The sequence below is a fragment of the Wyeomyia smithii genome, chromosome 2, assembly GCF_029784165.1.
Source record: "Wyeomyia smithii strain HCP4-BCI-WySm-NY-G18 chromosome 2, ASM2978416v1, whole genome shotgun sequence".
Lineage (NCBI taxonomy): Eukaryota > Metazoa > Arthropoda > Insecta > Diptera > Culicidae > Wyeomyia > Wyeomyia smithii.
This window is the reverse complement of record NC_073695.1, coordinates 170,217,168-170,237,186: the sequence shown is the minus strand read 5'-3', so window position 1 is coordinate 170,237,186 and position 20,019 is coordinate 170,217,168. Positions and strand designations below refer to the sequence as shown.

General features: G+C 38.8%; 1 protein-coding gene across 1 annotated transcript in view; it reads left to right on the top strand.

Moving 5' to 3' along the window:
* The window catches only part of LOC129720681 (potassium channel subfamily K member 10-like), a 214,004-nt gene that overhangs the window by 53,930 nt on the left and 140,055 nt on the right, over positions 1-20,019 (top strand). Inside the window, exon 3 of the mRNA XM_055672240.1 lies at positions 10,299-10,352. The gene's annotated coding sequence lies outside the window, so the exon portion shown is untranslated. The remainder of the gene's footprint in view (positions 1-10,298; positions 10,353-20,019) is intronic.

The following is a 20,019-nucleotide window of genomic DNA, read 5'->3' as shown; positions in this document are numbered from 1 at the left end:
ATCAGTAAAGACTATGACAGTATGCATCAATTGGAATGAAAATCTAGACAACGACAATATCGACACAGTGGTTCAAACATTCTCGAGACACAGTGGTTCAAACATTCTCGAGTATCATAAATTATGTTATTGATCATCACGTTTCAAAGCAAGTTGTTTTTAAATCGCAACGTCCTCCATAGCAGATAAGTGAATTGCGATGTTTAAGAAACTTAAAGCGAGCAACTTTGCAAAGATACTCTAAGCATGTAGAAACAGTGCAACAAAAATTTAATTTTTCTTCTGCTTTGGCTTCATGATTTTTTCATGTATTTTGACGCAAAAACAAATTGCCCCAAGTTTGAACACATTTCACCTTATGGTACATGGTGCACGTACGAAAGGCACGCAGTTGGAGTTCGCTGGTGATAAAAACATACGACCTTTAGTTGGATTTGCTGATGCTGATTGGGCGGCAGACACTTTTCGTCGCACAAACTTTAAGACAAATGGAGCTTTTATCGGTTCCAAAACAGTACAAGAGATGTTCTGAATTGACACAATATTGATGTGGTTCCGCAATGTCCAACTTTTGCGTGTTGAAAATGATAAAGATTGAATTTTGACAAACTTACTCAACAGCTGTACAAACATATTATTTTTGGGTAAGATTAGATTTCATGTAATGGAATGGAATTGTGTACAAGTCATTTGCAATAGCCACGCTACAACCGTAGCAAAGATTCGAACTAACGCCGACTGGTTTGTTAAATCTTTCACGCATGCTAAATCAAGAAGTTCTCGCTCAAAACGGAACTTTTCTTTGAAAAAACGATTTGAGATTATTTCATGAAATTTTTAAAGTATGTTTCTAAAACTACACCTGCTTTTGTCAGATTCTCCTGTATCGAAATAGAACACAAATAATAAAATTCCTAGAAGCGAAAATGCAGACATGGTGAAAAAATTTCACTCGGGTAGTTTTGAAGTGCCACTTCATCCTCCTACCTTACACCGAGAAATGAACCGTTCACCCATTTTCAACAGTTGCTGCCGGTGCTTCGTAGAATCATACATCTTCATTATGCTAATATTTAGGCCACAACCGGTTTGCTCATTGAGATTGGTTTTACCTCTGCAACATATGTTAACTCTCTTTTCGGAACAGTTCAAGCGTGAGCGATTTATTTTAATAAAATTATATGCGTACGTTTCTTGACAACAAAATGAGTTATTTTTATGAATGTACCTGAATGTATAAGATGAAGAGTACTTCGTTTCGTTTTTTTTTTCTTTTTTGTATAATCTATTGTTGCAGTAACTGGTTCGTAAAACGATTGTGTGAACACATCGAATTATTTACGGTGTAGTTACCCCAACACTCACAGAACGTGACGCGAAATGAGACATAACACTAATTGTTTTTACAAAACATAGAGGATCTCAAATTTACATTTGTCACCACATGTCTATGATCTTATGCTTCTGGCGTTTTTTTTACAATTTATTGACAAGTATGATAATTAATATGCTAGCCAGCAGAATATCACTATGCTTGTCGGTAACAACCAAGAAAACAGCTTGCATCCTAACGAAATCATTTTTATCGATATATATGAAATCTATGCAGGCAGACGGAAAAACATTCGAAAGCTTGGCCGACAGGACTAAAACTAAAACTCACCTCATGGCCATGGTTCACGAATTGATTAAATTTCTTAAAATTATTCTTACAATACTGATATCCACAGGAACAACGGAGAAATCGTTTTCAAGGTTGAAGCGCATAAAAACCTACTTCCGTTCAGTTATGGGCCAGCAGCGAATAAATTTAGTATACGTGTGAAATTTTCATCGAAAACCCGTAAATGAATTGAGGATTTAGGGAGGATTGATTGGATTGAAAGAACACAATTTACACAAACGAACAATAAAATGGATTCAATATTCAATAATTCATAATAAGATGCTATTTTTGAGAGAGTGGTTTCCTATTTCTTATTCATGTCATTCAAAGAACAACCCATCCTCAATCCTTTAATCCCCTTACCCCCTTTCACTACTGGATAAGTTTGCTGGGCGATATGCTGTTGATTAGATAATCGACAATGGAGATTTTCCGCTGTATATCCTTAAACTTCAAATGAACAGTATTGGAACAACAAGCACGTAAGCAATGACCCACCCCCCAGTATTTGAGCCAAGTCGGCGTTATTGAAATTGTGAGAATTTATGTTTTGAATCTTACATATATACTCGGCTCACTCCTTCAGAATAGCAAACAGCGAACCTTTGCATCCGCATTCAGCATGTCTATGTCTGAAATAGTCAAACGGATCTAACTTGATCAAATAACAAACAACAAACATTAAACCCCTATCACTTTGCAAAACCGAAGGAAGCAAATTAATTGTATAAATTAGACGTTGTTTGTGTCTGACCGCTAAATTATACCGTATCCGATTTCGGTTTATAAGACATTCTGAAGAATGCCACAACCAGGAAATTCAGTCGTGCCGTGCTTTTAACTTTTTGATTAGGACTGTCTATAGATGGAGCAATCATGACCCAACACTAAATATATATGAAAAGGTGAAAAATATTACCTATCTAGTGGCTCAATCTAATCTTTAAATAAAATCGAGTACCGGTACTCAAACAGCAAATCAAACTCTAAAACGAAACGAGTTGCTCAGTCCTACCGTGTTTTCCTTCATTCTCAAAGAAAATCGATGAAACGTTGTTCATAAAAATGATTGTCTGCTCAGAAACTCCATGCCGAAGCTTCTAGTGCTACGGCTGGGCCGAAACGGTCATTTATTGATTATCGGTTCACTGCCTCCGGAATCAGAACGCTCTCATTCCATATCTAAACTTATTTGAATCCAGAGAACAAATCAATCATTTCAAGGCACAAAATGGTTCGCTACCCACTTTCAGACACATGGGAAAATAGCTATCAATTTCAACTGAAAAATCCATCATTCTTGTATGCCGGCGGAATTTGCATCCTGATCAGTCTCAGTAGGGTTTGGTTGCCTTCTGGTGGTCTGGAGGCAGATAATAATAACATATAGTAACATCAATCAAACCGGGCCGAGCTGCCCCCACAAGTCATTGGTCGTATGCTCAAGTGTCCCAGGTTCAAAAGAAGCACAGCATCAATAGGACCGCTCTGTAACATGTTTATTTTGAAGAAAGACTCATCTTCTCATGCGTTACGGACATTTCAAAGCAAAGACGCTTTGATTACATCGGGACCTTAGTTAAAACATTTGAAACCAGTATAATGATCAAAAGCCAACAAGCTTCAACTCAACGCCTCGATATTTTTCTGATTTTTAAATTGGCCATAAACTTCTAGTGTGCAACTGTTTAAACTAGTGTGTGTTACTAATAAATTCTCTCAAACGTTTGCATTGCATAACCGATAAAATAGTTATTACGTAATCAACTACAGGGAACTATTTTATTTTGGCTGTAATATTAAACATTATTGCACTAGCAATAACAAACATCAGACCTTAAATAATACTTTCAATAATACGGATTTGATGCTCAAAACATGGCGGTTCAAGCCAAAGCAGATTCCCTATATTATAGCGTATACGCGAGTAGCACTATTATTTTGTTTTCGAGATGCATCTCCCAGCCATTTATTGATTTCTGTTATTAAATGTTAATTCCACATCGTATCTCTCTGAACTTGTATTTGCATTTTGTGCTAGTGCATGCACGGTAGAATCAGATAGGATGACCAGCAACCGGTTCGGCTTGTACTGCACAGGAACCCGAATAATAGTAAAAGGGGCGCCTCTTTCAATGCATGCTTCAAAAATGATAAGTTTGAACGTCTTTAAGGACATTTTAAGGGCAGATTTTGACATTTCCAAAGCTACAAATACCTAAGTTATTCTTTATGTGGATTTGACTAAGACATGAACTCTTTTAAAATTTTATAGTTTCCGAAAATTTGCGAGGTTGACCCTTTTGGCGAAAAGAAGTTTTGCAACCAAGTCAATTTTTAAATTCTCGGGGTCTAATCACCGTGTAATTCATCTCATCCGATTTAAACTGACTTTCGTTGAGCTTTTTTGCAACAAACTCACCGTAAGTCAATACAAATTTGACGCAATAAGTCATTTTGCAACACGGCTAAGCCATATTTGATGAGGTCTAAGAAACGGTAAAAGTTTGGATTTCAATGTGCAGCCACATGATTCATTGATAAATATCAGGGCAGCAATAAGCTTAAATGCATTTGGCTTGAAAGCATTTTATTCTAATATCCCGCAGCTCCTACGCAAATTAAAAAAAAAGTTTATGTGTACGATTTAGTTAGAGAATAATATTTTTTCGTCTGTTTCTGCTATAGTTGACTGTAAAATATGTCTTCCTCACATACATAACTAATCCTTCTGCACAACAAGTCACCCTAATACCGAACAACCAGCAAACTGGACATGTTTTCCAGTCAGCCTGCAAGTCAGTAATTCCTCTCGGTTGGGTGGCTGAATGCGAATATTTACCGCCATAAGTTTGTGTGCCTGAATGTGTAACAGCAGCGCTGCTTTGTGTAAATGAAGCTTTCATCAAAATATGCACAGCAGCATTGCACATCTGAATAAGTAAACCGACTTTAAACCCATCCACACATAAATCGTAATAATGTTACACAATTGTTAGCAGAAAATAACGCCCGTGACAGTGTTGAGACATCTGCAACCAAAGCAACGATTCCAGATTGTTGGCGTGACTAGGTTTGCATTGCCGAAAAATTGACTAGCTTGCAATATAACATGAAGAGAACTCTAGCCCTTTGGTGCTTGTTTCGAACGATGGTTTCACTAGAATATGACTTTCATGATATGACACTGGACTGGGTAGATTATGATATTAACTAAAGTTGAGATAGTCAGCTGCACATTATGTAATTAAAGTTGAATCTTTCGTCTACTTTCAGGAGATTTCGTTCACGACCAAGCTTTAGGTTATTGATCAAACCTATGAAACTAAAAAGTGGATGCATTTCGCAATTTCTAATTCGATAGGAAAGTTCAAGATGATTAAACATAGCCATGTACTTGTGCGTGGCATGTCGATTTTAGACGTAGGCATAATTCTTTTGTACACTAACAGCTGGGTGTATCATCTGTCGACACAAACCATTGATTAATTAACAATCAGACGAAAGTCTATGCGGCCTTTGTTGTATTTAAGAACCGACGCCATTGTACTCAATCCATGGCTTCTCGCTGCCACTCTTGCAGGCTGCACAGGCTGCGAAGATGTCCTTTCATTTGGGCGCTCCTCCATGCACGTTACGAACCACGACGCCGCATTCCCGATGGGTCGTTATCCGGAACCATTTTGGCTGGACTTTGATCCAACATCCTTACGACATGCCCAGCCTATCGTAGCTTTTCGATTTTAGCCGTGTGGACTATAGTGGGTTGCCCCAACAACCCGATGCAACTCGTGGTTCATTCGTCGTCTCCACGTCCCATCTTCCATCTGCAGCTCGTTCCGTTCGAAAATCCCAAGGGCACGCTGGTCCTCCACGATCACAGTCCATGCTTCGGGGCCGTAGAGGACTACCGCTCTAACAAGTGATGGTAGATCGTAGATGGTTACCTTTGTGAAGTGACGATTTTAAGGCGTTTTCCATAGTCCACAGTAAACGCGATTTCTGGCTCTGCGTCTTTTTATCTCTCTGCTAGTGAGCCCAAATACCCAAACTCATCTACCACCTAGATATCGTCACCGTCAATTAGAATTCATGGTTAAATGCTAGCAGAGCCTCCCTTCTAGCCTCTTACGTTACCTTACCAGTAAGCTCCAGGCCGAATTGTGACCGTAGAAGAGTACCGGTCATATCAGTGTATTTTAGATGGTCAACTTCGTGCGGCGGCGGAACTTATTCGAGCGGAGCGTCCTCCGGAATCCAAAGTAGGCACGATTTCCTGCCATGAGGCGTCGTCTGCTGGTGTCATTGTCTACAGCCTCGATTTCATCGCCGCTAACATGAATTCGTGGTGGGAGGTTGGTACTGTCTTCTCTGAAACCTCTTCCTCTCAAGTACTTAGTCTTCGATGCATTCCCGATCAGAAGAGCATAACTGAAAGATTACAAAACTCTATCAACACGAGATTCAAATTACATAATTTGATACGATTTTGTATTTTCCCATATGCTTCCGATAACAAAATTGTATCTGAAAGAGTTATAAAAACAAATCCTGAAATGATGTTGTTCTAAGACAAATCTGACATTTTTTTCGTCTCTATCAAAACCTATTGTTTATAACAATGGTTGTTATTATAGTGTTCTATGTGCTATCTAATTTTGTTAGAAAACTGATACGTTAGTAACAAAGTTTGATATGGGTTTTAAACCTGAAAGGTTTTTCACATAACAAACTAACAGCCTCTGTTAGATTTTTGTTTTGTCTTTCTGATCGGGTTCTCATGGCCAGTCCAATTTGTTCGGCTGCATCCTTCATCAGATGTACGTCTCCTTCAAGGGCTCGTGTTACAATATCAATGTCATCGGCGGAGCCAAAGAGCTGAACAGGCCTCCCAAATATCGTGCAACTACGTATTGCACCTTTCAAAGCGATGCTGAGTGTTCAGAAGTGACGAAAAAAACCCGGATCCCCGCTAACACGTTAGCAGCAGCCATTCGTGTAACGTGTAAGTCAGAACCTGAAAGAATACCAGCAAAACCAAAGCTGCGGAAAAGAAAACGGAGAATAACTTCACCAGGCACACACGAAGAGCTTCTCTAGAGCGATTAACGTAATCCGGATCCGGACCATGTCAGTGCCTGCTATGTGATACCTGATTACCGATAAGTCGCAGGGGGCTAGGCGTTGGAAAATACACTTGGAAGTGGTATCACGTCCATTCGGCCTCACGTCCATTCGGCCTCGCGTTCATTCGGCCTCGCATCCATTCGGCCTCGCGTCCGTTATGCCTTGTGGAATGCCTCGTATCCATTATGCCTCACATCCATTATGCCTCGCGTCTGTATGCCCAGCATACTATGCCTAACATCCGTATGCCTAGCGTCCATATGCCTCGTGTCCCGTCCCCGTTAAATCTGATGTTTCACCAATTTATGATTTAAAGAATTCATTTCTAAACAATTCAAACAATGATTTTTTAAGTGATATCGCAACTATTGAACCATCTTCTCATCATCACGCTTTTGAGTAGAACTACGTAGAACTTCTTTCAGGAAGTTCTGCTTCAATTCCTACGTACCTGCAGCATTCGGTTTGGGGAGCTGCGTAGCCGCAAGGTTACAGAGTCCGCTTTGACAAGCGGATGGTCATGGGTTCGAATCTTAGTAGAATTAGGCCATTCAATGTCAAAAAGGATTTTGGACATGGGTTTATTCTCAGGCTCCCCACTAGTTACCCTTCCTTTACGCTGAAACCCACAATACGTTTGCGTGACTTCCTCTTAACAAAAAATAAGTCCCTCTTTTCAATAAAACTGGCCAGAAGGACGCACGACGAAACTTATCCAAGGAATTATAATAGGTGATATTTGGTAGGAGGAACAAGGCTCGGTATAGGAGAACAGTAAGCGTGCAAAAGGAAGGGTAGCACATTACACACAAGCACTAATAAAACAAAAATAACAATATGCATGCCACTTCTCAATAGCGGCATTGCTAATAATAGAAGTGCGGGATACATAAGACACCCGGGCATATCTCACAATAGATCAACGGTTCTGGTCGCAATGATGAAGTCCATACTGCTGCTATTCGCATAATAGTCCTATGTAAAATCGGCGAGTTCTATGTAAATTTTGCGAGAATAGGTCCATTTTGGCATGATTTTCAAGAATAGCCATTAAAAAGCAAGGTTTGATTCCCACAACCTCAATTTTATTGGTTACTCTTGTAGAGTATGCCAAAATGGACCCATTTCCGCAAAAAAAAAAAAAAAAAAAAAAAAACAAGAAAACATAGGACTTTTACTTTTGTTATGCGAATAGCGGCAGCATACAGGGAAAAAACGATTGAAAAATCACCTACGCATTCGGTCAAATGGAGAAAATTTTAATTTTATTACATGACCTATTGTTCTATGGAAAAATGTCAAGCCTTGTTGAAACGCCGAATTCGAAATCTGAATGGTCGCCTAATGCTTGCTTTCCCTAACACGGTCGGCAACATTATACTGGTAGACTTCCTCCTGTGAAGTATAGACTTGTTTTGGCAAAAACCCATATTGAGAGATTATCGGCTATTCACAGGAGCCGGATGTCAACATCTCGTATTGTCCGTAAATAGACACCAGATGTCATTTTGATGTCTATCAGCGTCACCACATTACTTCCAGATAGGGTATCGAACGTCTTCGTCAGTGGTTTTCTTCGGCAGTTTTTCTGCAGCAATCTTATGCAAAAAGGGGCCGAAGAAAACCACTGACGAAGACGTTCGATACCCTATTTATTTTATTGGCGTTGGATAAAAATTACTGTTATTGATCACTCTTGAATGCAACAATGCAAGTAATAGGCATAACAAACAGCCTTATGCAGTTCTACGTAAGCCTTGCGGTCGTGGCTTTGCACACAATCATTCTGTTTTTTTCGTGTTTTGATTGATCGACTAAAGCCACTAAAATAGCGAAATGTTAACACCAGTAATAGCACCGTTTTTCATGTTTGTCCAAGTGTATAAGCAAAATATTTAGTAAATATGTTAATAATGCTCGATTATTAAATTTTAGTTAAAATAGATTTAACTGTCGAGGTTTATCGAACATGCAACATGGCTTGGACACTGTTACTCTAATTCACCCTTTTGGAAGGAAAAGCGTTGTTTTCATTTGTGTATTTCCTTACACAAGGGAGCAGAATTACAATTTTCAAACACACATGTGTCTTCATTTCTTTTATACTGGCACAATTTCCGGCGACTGCCAGTCGATTTTATTCTCGCAGTATTTGCTGTGCTGCTGCTGTCCATCTGCCTCTAGAGACATAACTTGGCCACCCGAAATAAACTCGGTGCCTCTAGCGGACCGGAATGGTTACAATCGAATCGGACCGGATTCACTGAATTTGGAAGGCACTAGTACAGAAAAACATACATAAACCACAGAGCCCGATAAATCAACAAGACATAGAACCAACCAACCACACATGCTTCGCCTCCTTGACACGGCATCAGCAATGAAATGATTCTTCCTGGCGGAGGGAGAAAAACACAAGCAAAAACTTTCCCGCCTATCGGGTTGGGGACAGCAAGAAAGCCGAAGGTCGCTGCAGGATGAGCAAATATTGCGCAAATTTAGCGCAACGACTAGTGGAAGAAAATTGAATATTTTATTATATTTGTTGAGACTTATGGCTTGAAGCCGGGATACCCTAACTGTACTGGATGGTAACGCAACTTTTTCCTTTACGGCTTTCAGGGATGCTGCTGTACCTAACTACTGCAGTGAATATTCCCCTATCGAAACTTATACAGAAATGGTATTCGAACAAGAAGGAGTTGATTTATAGAAACATTACGAGGTCAAACGACATACCAAAATAAACCACGAAAGATTGGCTACGCAATTGCATAATAGATCCTTCGAACAAAAATCCAGCAAAACATGACTGCTATACTAAGTTTCAACATTTCTCTTGCTATTACTCGATAACAGTATATAATTGCAAAACTTGCTATACAAAAAGGACTATCGTCTAAAAGGGTATGCTTGAATTCGATACGACAAAAACTCATTAAAAATATGGATAAGAACATTAGGTGGTTCGAGTTCACGATTATGTGTTTGTTGCTATCAATTTACATTAACAGGAAACTGAAACCTTTACAACTCACAGCTCACAAACTAAAGTTCTGAGTAGTTTATAAAACAAATTGGTAACCGCAAAGTAGAAATAGATAATTTATTCAAAAGTAAGAAAACATGTATTCTCTATTACTATCAATTTTATTGTATATAATCCTATGACATCACGATAAAAAAAATATATAAGTTTTCGCACATTATGTAAATTATACCTCATCTTGGCTGTTTGTTATATAAACCTGCAACAAAAAATGAATGAATTATTAGGCAGTAAAATTATATACACTGTTTGTGTACACAGCGGAAAGGGCACATTTCAGCTGGCAAAACAATATCTTTATTAAACCCGTATCTCCCTTGAAGAATCTTCGTCTACCTCTCGTTATCGTTTCAATGGTATCAATCTACGAGGCGAATCTTTTGACGCAGCTTTCATCTACGGATACAAAACAAGCAACAAAATTTCATTGAAAACTTTTTTTCTTGCCTCTTTTAGCTACTTGAGCCATTTGCGTCCGCCCCCTCATCCTTCCCACAACTGACGTCGAAGGTAATTTGTCAACAGATCGATTCAATAAATTAATTTGACGGAGATGACGGTATGCCCTCGTGAGCAAGAAGTTCACGGGTTTATCGGGCTCGCGAATAGAAACTTTTTCCCGGTAGAGTGCCACTCGACAGCATAGAAAATAATGGCATAATACGTAAATATTCTCCTCGGCAACAATCTGTTAACATTAATCTGGTCTCTCAGGCCCAAAACCTCAGTTGCAAAGCCTAATTGAATTCTATTCACTTTTGAAACTGAAGATCTATATGTTATGATAATGAAAATATAAACGATGGTCCACAAAAACTGAATGCCTACTTTGAACAATCCTGACCCATAGCGGTTAAACCGCTTCACTGTGTATGCGCCCTACTAGGAGTTATAAAAAAAAGTTACAAACTATGAAAGTTACTTCCAATTTAATATACATTAACAAAAAAAAGTTGAAGAGGTTGTTTATAAGACACGACCGCAGAGGTAACGTAGAAAACGACAGCCTGTCTTATGTCAATGTCTTTCTAGGGATAGGTTTGGGAATACACTCAATTGGGGTTAATTAATTTAATAGTCTTTCGGTCCAGATGACGTTTACCTCTTTAGCCGGCACCGCGGTTTCACTTGCTGCCGTATCCAAAACAAGAATGAAATTGAATTGTTTTGTGGCTGTCTTTTGTATCAAGTTGCACTAAGATATCTTTATTTAGGCAGTGGCTACGAAAAGGCTATAGACAAGGGCAAATAGTGCATTCTCCATCTATGATATAACAGTTCAAATAACAATTTTCTGCATTTTACGATAGCGTAGATAATTTTACAACTGATTGCTGCAATTAGTAAGACTTGCGCGAAATATTATGTGATTTAGGCTCACTAGCTCAGAAATTCTTCAAATAAACTTGAGGTTTATTGTGTTTGTCAATGCCATTTATTGACAAGTGAATATTTTTTCAACATGGCAAATTTTTTATTTAGTTTTGGATGATTTACAGTGATAATTAAATTCTACCTGAGGTGATTTATTAGCAAATATGTATATATGAAAATTTCAATCGCTATACTGCTAGCCACACACGCTATATAGCAGACCACACATGCTATAAACTATATAGCATATATAGCAAGCCACGCACGCTAAAAAGCAATTAACACAAGCTATAGGCATGTACATACACGCTATAAACATACACACACGCTATACAGCTAGCCACGCACGCTATATAGCAAGCCGCGCACTTTAGCCACACGCTCTATAGAGAGCCACACACACTACCCACATGCTATATAGCAAACCGCGCACACTAAATAGCAAGCCACACAAGTTATAGGCATGCACAGACACGCTAGACATGCACACGCTATATAGCAAACCACGCACGCTATATAGCAAGCCACAGGCGCTATAAACATGCACACACGCGCTACAGACTGCTGCCGATCCACTTTGCCTACTGTCATCGGTGTTGATGTTCGCTGCTGTTGCCTGCTGCTAGCTAACTGTTTCGCTTGAGGCCCAAAGACATACGCTGGATGATGGTGGCTTCTCAAACCACCTGGCGGTGCCGTTGACGATGGCGGTGGTGGTGCCACACGCGCTATAAAAACGCACACACGCGCTACAGACATGCATACATGCCATAAACATACAAAAACGCTATATAGCAAGTCACGCGCGCTATAAACATGCACACACGCGCTACAGACTGCTGCTGTTTCGCTTGAGGAGAAACAGTCACTTATATAGTCCAAAGACATACGCTGGGTGCTGGTGGCTTCTCAAACCACCTGGCGGTGCCGTTGGCGGTGGCGGTGGTGGTGGCGGTGCCACACGCGCTACAAACATGCACACACGCCATAAACCTACACACACGCTATATAGCATGCCACACACGCTAACCACACACGCTAGCCACACACCTTATATATTAGGGACACACGCTACGAATATCCACACACGTTATGTGCACACACCCTACATACGCTGGATGATGGTGGCTTCTCAAACCACCTGGCGGTGCGAGTCTCTTTCAGTTTCGGGTTGTATTCACCAAACATGCACACACGCCATAAACCTACACACACGCTATATAGCATGCCACACACGCTAACCACACACGCTAGCCACACACCTTATATATTAGGGACACACGCTACGAATATCCACACACGTTATGTGCACACACCCTACATACGCTGGATGATGGTGGCTTCTCAAACCACCTGGCGGTGCGAGTCTCTTTCAGTTTCGGGTTGTATTCACCTAACGATATCTGAATCGGATTACCGCTGGTGGGGTCCAACTCAGATCGAAGGGAAACCGAACTGAAAGTGATAAGAACTGCAGCTAACCACTACCACCACCGCTGTTGCCCGATGCTGATCCACTTCGCCTACTGCCATCGGTGTTGATGTCCGCTGCTGCTGCCTGCTGCTAGTAAACTGATTTGCTTGAGGAGAAACAGTCTCTTATATAGCCCGAAGAGTGCATTCCCGGCTAACTAGGTACTCCATTCTGTCGTCCTTTTTGGGAAAGGCAGCAAGCGACCAATCAAAAGTTGACATTTGCGTTTCGACAATGTTCAACAATTTTCAATATTACATTAGTTCAAACAATCAGATTACAATTCTCTGCATTTGGACGGGTGCTTAAATAATTTTCCAATCGATTGCTGCAAAAATGACAGAAATCGGTTGGAAACTGACTGGGTTGAAAACGTTCGAAATTGAACAATTTTTGTGACGCTCTCGATGTTTTTCGGTTTTGAAATTGGATCCCTGTATTGAAGTTGGGTCCCTGTAATTGTTGCCGTAAGACGTATTCTACGTCAAAAATCTTTTCCAGTAAAATTTCATTCCTACCGTATGCAATGTTTATATATCTCGTGTCTCGTCGCTAACCCAATTTTATATAGCGTCTTCATGTATTGCTCAAATGTTTGCCATATAGTGAGATACAAAACTTAAAAGTGGGATTTTTTCAATGCTTTCTGAAAAATAAAACATAAACAATAAATAACACGTCCGGGGCTTCGATATAAAGTCGACTTGTATATTATAGTTTAGGGTCAGAAACGAATGATTTAATTTGTTAATTTCTACTCTCTACCCCGATTGTTCAAGCGGTGAATTACGCTTCCCAGCGTCACGATAACCAAGTTTTGGGAACCATTCCTGCGTATGTATATGTGTGCATACGTAAGAAGGAACACTTTACCGTCGTGCAACAATGTTGAAAAACTAAAATCACCAACAACCAATTGTTTGTCGTCCTCTCTCTGCATGGCTGTGTATGGCAGTAAATTGATATTTAATTGCGGTTTTTCCGAACATAAAATATTTGCTGCATTCGGCCTTGTCTAGAAAGACGAGCATACTTGCTGGCACTGGGAAAATTGAAATTTAATTGATGGGTGCCATAATAGCTGTTTAATAACCTGCAAACTTGACAGTTTTTGCTTTAAGAAGTTTTGATCGAAACTAATTTCGTCGAGGTTGAAAAATATTTCTCGAAACTTGCAAAATATGTTTCTACAAAGAGCAGAACAAGACCCCGCAGCTATTCATTTCAGCTGCAGACCTTTAATTGTTTGAGAAACACAACCGGTTGCTTGAAACACCTAAAACGAACGAAAGCAAATTACGGAAGCAATACCAAGCCAAAAACAAATACTCGAATCTGTTTGGGATATTTTATTCGTAAAAAATGGCAGTTTAAATACAATTTTTCTACCTTTTACCGGTCGGAATCTGTCTTCACTGCACAGTGGTCCAGGAATGCAATCTAGCGGAACAAAATTAATCACACCGGATTGTGTTGGTTTTTTGAGATAGTGATTTCGGCAATGTTTATTAGAATAATCAAGGAATATTTTTGTATGAAAATATTTGTACTAAACGTGTACTAAATTAGTACTAATTTTTTTTGTCTTCATTTTTTCAATTTAGAAGGATGGTTTCTTCTACAAAGTTGTTCATTAGCCAATAATATGAAAGTCTTCCAAAGTCACAACTATTCAAGAATGCATCGTTTATGAGATTTTTTTGGACAAAATGGACAAAAAACTGATATTTTTATTTTATTTTATTTTCTAAGTGTACTACCAAACTTTATGAGTTTCTAATCATAAACTTGATCTTTGCCGCAGAAATAGGATGCCTATGGCGTGAAGCTTTTAAGATATCTAAAATAAACAAAAATTTCGATGATTTTTTCAAAATGTCATATTTCCATTAGCGCACGAAAGCGCAACCTGAAACTCTCAGGGCTGAAAGAATATTAAACTAGGTGTCTGTAGACGAAATTTCAGCCCGGAACTCCTTGGAGCTTTTCTTCTGTGAGTAATTTTGTAAAACTCTACAAAATTAGGAATAAACGTGCTATTTTGTTTCCAATATTATGCCCAATGTCTACGGAGATGACATTTTGTCTGCAGACACCAAGTTTAATATTCTTTCGGCCCTGAGAGTTTCAGGTTGCGCTTTCGTGAGCTAATGAAGATATGACATTTTTAAGAAAATCAAAAAATTTAGTTTTGCCTTTCTCCTAGAAAGGTATAGCAATCACTTGCAAAACCGAAGGTATAAAAGTGCTCCAAAGGGTCGAATGGCATATATCACTCGACTCAGCTCGACGAGCTGAGCATTTTCTGTATGTGTGTGTGTGTGTATGTGCAGATTTTTATTCTCACTCACTTTTCTCAGAGATGGCTGGTCCGATTTTCATGAAATTAATTGCAAATGAAAGGTCTAGTTGCCCCATAAGACTCTATTAAATTGCATTGTAATCGGATTCTTAGTTTGGAGGTTATGTTTCAAAATGTAACAATCATGAAACATCATTATCTCAAAAACTACACAACCGATTTCAACAAAATTGGTTTCAAATGAACGGGCTACTTAAAAAACCCTTAACTTTTGAATTTTATAAAGATGGAACTACTGGTTCAAAAGTTATGAAAAGAAACGTGTTCTGAAGACTGTTTAATCTCACTCATGTTTCTCAGAGATGGCTGAACCGATTTTCATAAAATCAATGTCAAATGGAAGGTCTAGTTGCCCCATAAGACCCTATTGATTTGTTTTGCAATCGGACTATTACTTTTCCTGTTATGTTTAAAAATGTGAAATCCAGCTATGTAAAAAAGACATATTCCGAAGACTACTTGGACTCACTCACTTTTCTCAGAGATGGCTGACCCGATTTCCACAAAATTAGTGTCAAATAATAGTGTCAAAATAATTTTACTGTAATCGAACTGTAACTTCGTCTGTAATGTACCGAAATGTGAAAATCACGAAACTTCATTATCTCAGAAACTACACAACCGATTTGATCAATATTATTATCAGATGAGCGGGCTAGTTCAGGGTTAACTGATGAATTATGATTGAACACGTGGTTTCAAAGTTTTGCTGCTCTATACGTTTCCATTTCATTTGACGATAATCGAACTTGAGCAACCGTTATGTATTAAATTGTTAATAAAACAACGAAAATCTATTATCTCAAAGACTACATGACTTATTTGAACATAACTAGTGTCATACGAGCAAGTCATCTCTCGAACTTACAAATAACGAACTTCATAACAATTTGATATTTGGCTCAAAAGTTATGGAAAGAAAAGAAATTCAAAGACTATTTGAAACTATACCTGCTTTGATCGATATATGTGGCCTCAACATAATTTAATTGTGGTATCGTACTATTTGAACCTTTCAAACTCATTGACTCCTTGCGATGTGTTCCAAGTCTGCAAATGCACGACGAATCGGCCATAAGATATAATCAAAGTCAACAAATTGTTTAAAATGATCGGTTTTATCGAAATGACAACATTCTCGACTTTTGGCTTCTGTACATCGCCTTAATTCTGAATAGATTCATATTGGGTGGTATTCGATCATTTTCAGTAGATTTTCTGGCATCAATCTGACACCGGAAATACCCATATTGGGAGGTATTTAGTTATTTTGGTTGTTTTCCAGAAACTAAAAGTGGTCGTCCTTTAATTCAAAATGGTGTCCAAGGTCAATGTTTGGTTTCTATGCATCATCTCGATTACGGAAATATGCATATTGAGCATTATTCGGTCATTTTTGACTGTTTCCTAAAAGTTGCCATTTAGCAATTCAAAATGGTGCCTGAGGTAAATTGTTAGCTACATGCATCATTCTGGTTCCAGAGATACTCATATTGGATAGTGTTTGTTTATTTTAGGCTGTTTTTCCCAAACCGGTAGTCGCCATCTTGGATTTCAAAATGGTATTTAAGATAATTTCTAGCATCTGAGCATCATTCTGGTTGAAGAAAACCCCATTTTGGGTGTTATTCGATCATTTTCGGCTGTTTCCCAGAAACCGGAAGTCGCTAACCAGATTTCAGCTGCTGTGTATCATTCTATCCAGAGATACTCATGTTAGACGGAAATCGGCCATTTTTGGCTATTTTCCAGAAACCAGAAGTTGCCAGTTTATTTTAGGCTGTTTTTCCCAAACCGGTAGTCGCCATCTTGGATTTCAAAATGGTATTTAAGATAATTTCTAGCATCTGAGCATCATTCTGGTTGAAGAAAACCCCATTTTGGGTGTTATTCGATCATTTTCGGCTGTTTCCCAGAAACCGGAAGTCGCTAACCAGATTTCAGCTGCTGTGTATCATTCTATCCAGAGATACTCATGTTAGACGGAAATCGGCCATTTTTGGCTATTTTCCAGAAACCAGAAGTTGCCATCCTACAATTCATAATGATGTCTGAGGTCAATTTTTAGCTTCTTGCAACATTCTGGCTCCGGAGAATTTGGTCACTTTGGGCTGTTTTTCAGAAACCGAAAGTCGTAATTTTGGACTTTTAAATTGCCTGGGAAATCAATTTCTGTTAACTTGGCGTAATTCTGGTTCCGAAAACATTCATATTGTATGGTATTTGTTCATTTCCGGCTGTTTGTCAGACACCGGAAGTCACCATCTTGAAATTCAAGATTTTGTCTGTGATCAGTTTTTAGCTTCTGTCCATCTTTATGGATCCGGAGATACTCATGTTTAATGGGAATCGTCCATTTCAAACCGTTTTCCAGAAACCGGAAGTTGCCATCTTCCAATTCAAAATGTTGTCTGAAGTCGATTTGTGGCTCCAGTGCATCATTACGGTTCCGGAAATACCCATATTGGGTGGTATTTGCTCGTTTGCCGCTGTTTTTCCGAAACCGGAAGTCGCCATTTTGGATTTCATAATGACATTCCGATCGATTTTAGCTCCTGAGTATCGTTCTAGATCCGGATATTATTATATTGGATGGAAATCGGCCATTTTGGCTGTTTTCCAGAAACCGGAAGTTGCCATCTTACAATCCAAAATGTTACCACTAAAAACAATCACTTGCCAAATATGGTTCCATTTAGTTGGTTAGTTCTCGAGATGTGCAGAAATTTGTGTTTCATTTGTATGGGAACCCTCTTTTCCAGAAGAGGGAGGGGTTTCTAACTATCATAGAAACCTTTATCGGCACCAAAAACCCCTACAAACAAATTTTCACGTCGATCGGTTCGGTAGTTTTCGAGCTTATATGGATCAGACAGACAGACAGGCAGACAGACCGAACTGCATTAAGAAAGATTAAGATAGAACCTTAAGAGTGAATACACATTTATTGGATCGAAGCGTTCATGTAAATCTATTGAAACAAATAGAAGTTTGAATGAGAAAGGCTGGGTCTGACCGCTAGGTGGATTAATTTAGGTTTTTTTATATATCTCAAAAAGTACATGCCATAGCCATCCTAATTCTGCGGCAAAGATCAAAGTCTAAAGGATTTATGATTAGAAACTCATTAAGTTTGTTAGTACACTTAGAAAAAAAAAATAAAATGAAAATAACAGTTTTTTGTCCATTTTGTCCAAAAAAATCAATATCTCATAAACGATGGATTCTTGAATAGTTGTGACTTTGGAAGATTTTCATATTATTGGCTAATGAACAACTTTGTAGAAGAAACCATCCTTCTAAATTGAAAAAATGAAGACAAAAAAATTAGTACTAATTTAGTACACGTTTAGTACAAATATTTTCATACAAAAATATTCCTTGATTATTCTAATAAACATTGGCGAAATCACTATCTCAAAAAACCAACACGATCCGGAGTTATTGATTTTGTTCCGCTAGATTGCATTCCTGGACCACTGTGCACTGGAGCAAATCGGGTTTGGCCGTTATTTTTTTCTCACTTCTTTCAATTGTTGATTTTTCCTGAACCGTTTTGTGCAAGAACCGAGGCAACGACAGGATCGAAGCCTCTTTCCGGTGCTCATTAACTGTTTCCATTTCGGTAATTATTTTCATCCTGGCGAGAACCACTCGCTTGAGTAAGTTTTACCTTCTGGTTTCTTAAAAAAAATAACAAGTTTCCGCCCTTTGTTGCCCCTGCCCCTTTGTTGGTGTAGGTACAAAATCTTAGGAACCGAATTTATGTCGTACTGAAGGTGCATTTTTTGTTGTTTCTTCGATGTGTTAAGAGAATTTATAATAATTAGCCCAATTTTAATAGCGATTCATTAGCACTGTGAGATTAACATTTAAGTGTATTATTAAAATTTGGGTTCTTATGTTTATTGCTCTAAATATTAGGGTGATGTGTTTTACGCTGGTCATAAATAAAAAGTTTAACTATATGAATGGCTAAAAATATAGAAGGAAAACTCCCAAACTAATTGCTTAGTAACATTGATTTTCATTATAACAGAAATCCTAATCTGCAGAATGGGGCAAATGGATAAACAAAAAAGTTGGTTCAAAAATTTTTTTTCCTCCAGCAACATGAGACTCAGCTTAATAAATTTCGCCGGGAAATTATGTTCCGGCATAATCTGACACAGCTCGTTACTTTTTACGTATGCCACCTCAAAATCTACAAACAGATGGTGAGTCTGCAAGTTATACTCCTGCAACTTATCAGAGAGAGCATTTGGTATGCGGAGCTGAGCAACGTAATGCCTCGTTAATTGCAACAATCCAGTCGATGGCTCTTCTTATAGATTGGACATATAAAACCTCCCAAACACCCTTTCAATGTAGTGGATAATCTGTCAACTGATACCTGAGAAGATAACTCAGGGTGTGGGGTTGGGCTTGCTAGACTCGACCCACTAAAACCCCCACTCTCCAGCCCTAATATTACATACTCTCTGGAAGATATTACTTCAGGGAACCGGCTTCCGTGCTTGATGTACCCTCTTTTCAGATTTGGCTAACTACTAGGAAACAAGAAGTTAGCTTACTCCGGCACTTTGATGGTCACCGAATCAACCAAATTTTCCGGGATGGGATCCGGTCCGCACTCTGCCATTATATCGCTCCTCTCTTGCGTAAAACGAGGGCACATAAAAAGAAAACACATGCTCTGCAGATTCCTCCGCATCTGAGCACTCGAGGCACCACGGCGAGTCTGCATGGCCAAATATATGCAGATACTAACTCTAGCAATCATGGCCTCTGTGTCAGATGGAAGTTGACTTTCTCATGTCTTCATGAATTAATTACATTTTTTGTCTTATGACTTACATTTTGAGTTTTAGTCAATGTATGGAGGATGCGAAAAATGAACAAGGGCTAAGGGTGTGATTTAGACACAAAAAAAAATTTCCTCGTCCAGACGGGACTCGAACCTGCAA